At 39.7% G+C, this 8,237-nt stretch overlaps 1 non-coding gene across 1 annotated transcript; it reads right to left on the bottom strand.

The window, feature by feature from the left end:
• Positions 1 to 7,322: 7,322 nt before the first annotated feature.
• On the bottom strand, positions 7,323 to 7,429 carry LOC136390236 (U6 spliceosomal RNA). The gene has a single exon (XR_010748668.1). It is a non-coding gene; the product is annotated as a U6 spliceosomal RNA (small nuclear RNA).
• Positions 7,430 to 8,237: the final 808 nt, after the last annotated feature.

The raw sequence follows: 8,237 nt of genomic DNA, 5'->3' as shown, positions 1-8,237 counted from the left end.
AAAAGTAAGATACCAAAGGCACCAGAGCCCCTGCCTTCAAGTAACTCATCATGGGGGATGGGATACATAAACAAATAAAGCTCTTCATAATTTAATGGATCCAGTTTCTTCCCTGCTGTCAGCTAGAGAGCTCTCTTCATAGCAAAAGGCTGGCCCTCTGAACTGGCAGTTCACAGCACAGCTGTTTGCTGTCTTCTATACAAACAGGGCATGTCTCTCTGTCTTCTGCTTTCCCCTTCTGTCCTTGCTCTCTGTTTTTAAGAGTGCATGTGATTATACTGGACCCATCTGGATAATTTAGCATAAACTTCCTATTTTAAGGTCAATTGATTAATAACTTCAATTATATCTGTAGTCCCTTCTGTCATGTAAACTAATATATTCACCAGAATGATAGCTCATCATAGTCATAGCTTCCAGAAATTAGGGCAAGACATCTTCGGAGGCCACTATTCTACCTACTGTGTCTAATTAAAGTTGTGATAGTTTTAGAAGTCAAATAGTATTAAAAGATTAAAAATGGGAAAAGAGGTCATTTCCTCTCCCTCAAAGACTTTGTCTTTTGCATTTTGCTTCTTCAGAACAACTATTTTCAATTATTTTGCTATTCTAAAATTTGTCCTCATATTTTAAAAAATTAATTTACTGACAATTATACTTCCAGTTTGGGATAAGGTAGAATACACTTATCTCTCCTTGCTCTTTCCCACTAAGTACAACTAAAGAAATCCTAGAAATAATACAGCACACACTCATGGGAGGACTCTGAAATGTAAAAAAAAAAAAAAAAAAAAAAAAAAAAAAAAAGGGTAGACGGGCTAGAGACCCCAGAACATGAGGAAAAGATAATAGCCTGCCATCTCTTATGTCCCCATGAACAAAACCAGGAAAGAAGGCCAGGATAGCACATTCTGACAACACAGGCAGCGCCAGCAAAGACTGGGAAGGAGCCTTTCTAGCATCTGTTCTCACAGTCCCAAACCACTTTTCACCTAACGTCACCACGCTTGGAAAATTCATCTCTCACACTTCAAGTAGTATAAGCAGAAATCAAAAAAGAGACCAATGGCACCAAGTGAAAGAAGCAGGCTAGAATCATACTGAAAGAGTTCTGAAAACTACACTGTCATTGGAAACACAGCCCACAAAAGTAGGCCAGGACCTATATGCTAAGGCTGAAGAGGGTGCCTGCTTGATAAAATAGAAGACTAGAACAGAATTCAAAATCTCTTAAAATCCCAAATTTTGGTGATCCAACCAGAAATCACCTAACATACCAAAAATACAAAAAAAAAATCTCTACTTGAAAAAGAAACAATCAAAAGACATTGAGATAAATTTGATATTGAATTATTTGACATGATTCTAAAATAGTCATAAGAAAAAAAAGAGCATTGTAAATAATCTGGAAGTAATGTAAAGAATAGAAATCTCACTGAAGGAATAGAAAATATAAAAAAGAAGCAAAGAGTGACAGAACTGAAAATTATAATAACCAAAATAAACTTTTACCACTCTTATTTTATATAGTATTAAAAATTTTAGCCAATACAATAAGACAAAGAAAATAAATAAAAAGCATATATATTGAGAAGGGAAGGAGATTGAAGAGTTGTAAAGGGCAAAGGGGAAATATATGGTGATGGAAAACAATTTAACTGTGGGTGGGGGCACACAGTGCAATATGCAGATCATGTATCATGGAAATATACACTTGAAACCTATATGATCTTATTAACCAATGTCTCACCTGTAAATTTAATAAAAATTAATAGAAATCCATTTTGTAAATTTTAGTTTAATACAAAAGACAGAAAGAAAACTCTTCCTATCTGCAGATGACATAACTTGATTGTCTACATAGAAAATACCAAGGAATCTATAGAAACTCTTAGACTATTGAGTAATTCAGCAAGGTTGTAGGATACAAGGCCAAACCATATAAATCAGTTGCATTTCTACATACTAACAAAGAACATGCTGTGAATGCTAAAATTTAAAAAAATAAAAATACCATTCACAGTTGTCCCAATGAAAATTAAATATTCAGGTATAACTCTTTAAAAAATGTAAGAGCTCTATGCTAAAAATTAAAAAATGCTAATAAAGTAAATCAAAGATGAGCTAAATAAAATGGAGAGACATACCATGTTCATGGATTAGAAGACTTAAGATAGTGAAGATTTCAATTCTCCCCACATTAGCCTATGAGTTTAAGAACATTTCCATTAAAACCCTACTGAAGTTTTTGTGTAGGTATAGGTAATATGAATTCTAAACTTTACATGTAAGTTAAAGGACCTTGAGTAGCTAAAATAATTTTGAAACAGAATAAAGTGGGAAGAATAAAACTAATTTAGGTTAAAATATATAGTTACAGTAATAGCAACAAAGTGGTATATAATTCAGTGGAACACAATAGAGAATACAGAAATAGCCACATATGAGCATGGCCAACTGACTTGACAAAGATCTAAAAATAAATTTGATGGAGGAATGATAGTTTAAAAAAAAATGGTTTCAGTATAATTGGACATCTATCTATAGACAAAAAAACAAAAACAAAAAAAACAAAAAAACATAAAACTCTCAATTTAAAGAAAATATAGGAGAAAAATCTCTAGTACTTAGGGCTATGTGACATGAAAAGCAGGCTCCACAGTATGGAAAATAGGTCAAATACATTTTTTTAAGCATAAAAACTTCTCTGCAAAAGACCCTTTTAAGTCCCTGGCCGGTTGGCTCAGTGGTAGAGCGTCGGCCTGGTGTGCGGAAGTACCGGGTTCAATTCCCGGCCAGGGCACACAGGAAAAGCGCCCATTTGCTTCTCCACCCCTCCCCCTCTCCTTCCTCTCTCTCTCTTCCCCTCCCGCAGCCGAGGCTCCATTGGAGCAAAGATGGCCCGGGCGCTGGGGATGGCTCCTTGGCCTCTGCCCCAGGCGCTATAGTGGCTCTGGTCGCAACAGAGCGACACCCCGGAGGGGCAGAGCATCGCCCCCTGCTGGGCAGAGTGTCGCCCGTGGTGGGCGTGCCGGGTGGATCCCGGTCGGGCACATGCGGGAGTCTGTCTGACTGTCTCTCCCCGTTTCCAGCTTCAGAAAAATACAAATAAAATAAAATAAAAGACCCTTTTAAGATGATGAAAAGACAATGTACAGGCCAAGAGAAAATAAATATAAACTACATATTCAACAAAGGATCAATATCTAACATATATAAAGAACTCTCAAAACTTAACAGTGAAAAATAATTTCACAATCCAGTTAGAAAGTAATTGACAACAAACGTGAACAGACATTTTATTGAAAAGGATATGCAGATAGCAAATAAGCACAATGCAGAGATGTTTAATTTCTTTAGCTATTAAAAGAAGGAAAATTAAAAACCAAAACAAGGAAGACAAGATGGCACTGGAGTAGGCAGACGTACCAACATCCACCTCCCAGAACCAAAGTGGATTACAAACTAATTTTAAGAACTATCCTCTGGAAAAACCATCTTTGGACTAAACTAAGGGGACTCTTCAACCAAGGAACACTGAAGAAGCCACACCGAGACTGCTTAGTGTATCCCAAGGTTCTCTTTACCACGCCACAGTTGCAGAGCTCCAGGGAAAGGCAACCTGGTCTCATCTCTTCAGGCAGCTGCAGATGGCATTTCCAGTCTACCTGAATCATTACCAGATAGAAGCAGCGGTCATTGGGACTTGGACGTGAGCTGCAAAGTATAGAATTGTGACAACAATTCCAGTGCCATGTGGACTTTTCCTGGACTCCTGCTCCTTGCAACAGCTCCTAACAGACTGAACTGGGGTTGGGTTGCATTTTTCAGGGATTTGGCATGGTGTTGGGGCCAACTTGGACTTGGTGAACATGTTAAGGACACTACTCTTTTATGGATTCTTGCTGTATTGGCCAACAGTTTGCTTAAAGGCTTTAATCAGTGTAAAAAAAAAATAATAGAAGACTGGATAAAGAAGATGTGGCACATACACACCATGGTATACTATTCAGCCATAAGAAATGATGACATCGGATCACTTACAACAAAATGGTGGGATCTTGAGAACATTATACGGAGTGAAATAGGTAAATCAGAAAAAAACAAGAACTGCAGGATTCCATACATTGGTGGGACATAAAAATGAGACTAAGAGACATGGACAGGAGAGTGGTGGTTACGGGGGGGGGGGGAGGAGGGAGATGGGGAGGGGGAAGGGGAGGGGCACAGAGAAAACTAGATAGAGGGTGACAGAGGACAATCTGACTTTGGGTGGTGGGTATGCGGCAGAATTGAATGACAAGATAACCTGAACATGTTTTCTTTGAATATATGTACCCTGATTTATTGATGTCACCCCATTAAAATTAATAAAAATTTATTAACAAAAAAATCATAAAAAAACAAAACAAAATACTACTGCATACCTATCAGAATGACTAAAATTAAAAAGCGTGGTAACAAATACTGACAAGGATGCAGAAAAACTGGATCATGCAAACAGTGCTTGTGGGAATGTAAACTGGTAGAGCTGCTTTGGAAAATAGTAAAACTTGGTGAAGGCCAGTTATAAGAGAAATGCAATTAAAACCACAGTGAGCTGTCACCTTATAAGTGATAGAATGTCTATTATCAATAAGACAAGAAATAAGTATTGGAGAGGATATAGAGAAAAAGGAACCCTCATTGACTGCTGGTGAGAATGTAAACTGGTATAGTCACTGTGGAAAACAGTATTGAGGTTCCTCAGAATTAAGAATAGAGCTACCATATGACTCACAAATCCCTCTCTGGGTATCTACTCAAAAAATTTGAAAACATTTATTAGTAAAAATGTGTGCACCCCTATGTCCACTGCAGCATTATTCATGGTGGCCAAGACATGGATACAACCTAAGTGTCCTTTAATGGATGCATGGATAAAGAAATTATGGTGGCCTTGGCCAGTTGGCTCAGCAGTAGAGTTTTGACCCAGTGTGTGAAAGTTCCAGGTTCTGTTCCCAGTCAGGGCACACAAGAGAAGTGACCACTTTCTTCTCCACTCCTCTCCCTCCTCATCTCTCTCCCTCCCCCCCCCCTTTTTCTCTCTTTTCCCTTTCCCTCTCCCTTTCCCAAAGCCATGGCTTGAATGGTTCAAGCAAGCTGCCCCCCCCTCCCCTGGGTGCTGAGGATGACACCATGTCCTTGCCTCGGGCACTGGAATGGTTCAGTTGCTGAGCAACAGAGCAGCAGCCCCAGGTGGGCAGAGCATGGCCTGGTAGGTAACTTGCTGGGTGGATCCCACTCTGGGCACATGTGGGAGTCTGTCTCTCTACCTCCCTGCCTCCCCGCCTCTCACTTAATAAAAAAAATAAAAGAAAGAAAAAAATTGTGTTGCATATATACAATAAATACTACTCAGTCATTGCAACTACATGGATGGATATTTAAAATATCATGCCAAGCAAAATAAGTCAGATGGAAAAGGACAAGAACCATATGATTTCACTCATATAAATATTAACAGAAAGTAAAGGCACAAACAAAACAAATGTTTTGGTGGTTACCAGAGGGGAAGAGGGGGAGCAAGACAGATGAGAGATTCATGGGGGTCTAACATATAGTGACAGAGGGAGACTAGATTATGGGTGGTGAACACACAATGCAATATACAGATGGTGTATTAAAGAGTTGTACACTGCCCTGGCCGGTTGGCTCAGCGGTAGAGCGTCGGCCTGGCGTACGGGGGACCCGGGTTCGATTCCCGGCCAGGGCACATAGGAGAAGCGCCCATTTGCTTCTCCACCCCACCCCCTCCTTCCTCTCTGTCTCTCTCTTCCCCTCCCTCAGCCAAGGCTCCATTGGAGCAAAGATAGCCCAGGCACTAGAGTGGCTCTGGTCGGCAGAGCGACGCCCCAGAGGGGCAGAGCATTGCCCTGGTGGGCGTGCCGGGTGGATCCCGGTCGGGCGCATGCGGGAGTCTGTCTGACTGTCTCTTCCCGTTTCCAGCTTCAGAAAAATAAAAAAAAATAAAAAAAAAGAGTTGTACACTTGAAACACATATAATGTTATTAACCAATGTCACCAAAAAAAAAAAAAAAAAAAAAAAAAAAAAATTAAATTAAAATTAAAGTGCCTGACCAGGCGGTGGCACAGTGGATAAAGCATCGGACTGGGATGCGGAGGACCCAGGTTCACCCCGAGGTCGCCAGCTTGAGCGTGGGCTCATCTGGTTTGAGCAAAGCTCACCAGCTTGGAGCCAAGGTCACTGGCTTGAGCAAGGGGTTAGTCGGTCTGCTGAAGGCCTGCAGTCAAGGCACATATGAGAAAGCAATCAATGAACAACTAAGGTGTCGCAACGCAAAATTGATGATTGATGCTTCTCATCTCCCTCTGTTCCTGTCTATCTGTCCCTATCTATTCCTCTCTCTGACTCTCTCCCTGTCTCTGTAAAAAAAATAAAATAAAATAAAAATAAAAATAAGTGAAGGCCATAGGGACTTCTCTGGACATTTTTGGGTAGCTTTCTGTGAATTTATCATTACAAAAAAGTTTAAAAATATGTATTTATTATTATCTTTTGTGTCATCATTTTTAAATGTTCTCAGGTGACTTCCTATTATAGAAAATGAAGATTTTAGCTTTCTTCCATTCTCCATTCCCCCTAATCTCACATTTTCCCATTATACTTACTATCACTATTAGTGGTTAAATCTTTATATAGTGTTTCATTGTTTTGGCATATTATTTACTGCTGAACTAAGTAGTCTGTTACTAAGTAGTCTGTTTATTATACAAATTGCTAGTTATACTAAAGTTAAAGCTTTTCTTTTTATCACCTATCAGATAATGACCAATTCCACATTTCTTTCATTTCCTCCTTTGAGGTTTTTCTGAGATTATGTCTCATACTCCACTTGGGAATCTGGTCTACATAAGTCCTGCTGCACAACTAAGGGCTTCAAAGTTCTGTGACCATTCTAGGAAATGACTCATCCTTCCCCTGTGCTGAATTGCCCCACTCCTACAATTCCATGTTTTCCTGTGTTTTGGTGGTACTCCCCATTTTTGGTGGTACACTTCTAGCAGCTTACTGAGAAGAGGTGTTTGCAGATTGAGATCTAGTATGGCTGAAAACTAATTTTTCTTTACCCTTACACCTGATTGCTTATTGAGTTGGATGCTTGCCTTGGAATCTAAAAGGCATTATTAATCCATTATCTACAAACTTTTATTCTCAACACAAAATCATTATATACAGTTTTTATTGTCAGGATCAATTTTAAATTAACGTTTTATCACTCGTGTTTTTAAATTTATGACTGTGTTGGTAAATTCTCAATGAGCCTTTTTTTCTTTTTTTTTTCTTGTGTGTCATCCTTGCGCAGGGGCCATGCTAATCTTCTCTGTATCATTCCAATTTTAGTATATGTGCTGCCGAAGTGAGCATGAGCCTCTTTTTTTTAAGCAAGAGAAGGAGAGACAGAGAGAATGAGAGACAGAGACAGACAGGAAGGGAAAGAGATGAGAAGTATCAACTCATAGTTGCGTCACTTTAGTTGTTCATTGATGACTTTCTCATATGTGCCTTGACCAGGGGCTCCAGTTGAGCCAGTGACCCCTTGCTCAAGCCAGCAGCAACCTTGGGCTTCAAGCTAGCAATCAGTGGGCTCAGGCCATCAACATTGTAGTCATGTCTGTGATCCTGCACTCAAGCTGGTGAGCCCATCAGGCCAGCGACCTTGGGGTTTCAAACCTGGGTTCTCAGTGTCCCAGGTTAATACTCTGTCACTGCACCACTGCCTGGTCAGGCAGTGGGCCTTTTCATCTAGAAAATTTACATCCTAAAAAATTTTCTTATATTATTTTTTGATAATCTCATTCTTTTTCAAAATATTTTATTGTTTAGATAACAGATCCTAGTTTGGTGCCCTGTTATTTTCTTCTATTTTAATCTCTTTAACTTTTTGTTGTGATTTGTGAATAATTTTAACTTTATTTTCCAAATATATTGAGAACTTTTTCTTACCTTCTGATTTTTTAGGGTTTTTGTATTTTTCTGAAGTGAGAAGCAGGGAGGCAGACAGACAAAACTACTGCATGCGCCTGACCAGGATCCACTCAGCAAGCCCACCAGGGGCAATGCTCTGCCCATCTGGGGCATTGCTTCCTTGCAACCGGAGCCATTCTGGCACCTGAGGCAGAAGCAATGGAGCCATCCTCAGTGCCAGGGCCAAGTTTGCTCCATTGGAGTCTTG

This window comes from Saccopteryx leptura, chromosome 1 (assembly GCF_036850995.1).
Source record: "Saccopteryx leptura isolate mSacLep1 chromosome 1, mSacLep1_pri_phased_curated, whole genome shotgun sequence".
Lineage (NCBI taxonomy): Eukaryota > Metazoa > Chordata > Mammalia > Chiroptera > Emballonuridae > Saccopteryx > Saccopteryx leptura.
Note: the sequence above shows the minus strand (reverse complement) of the source record. Positions and strands in the feature narration are given on the sequence as shown.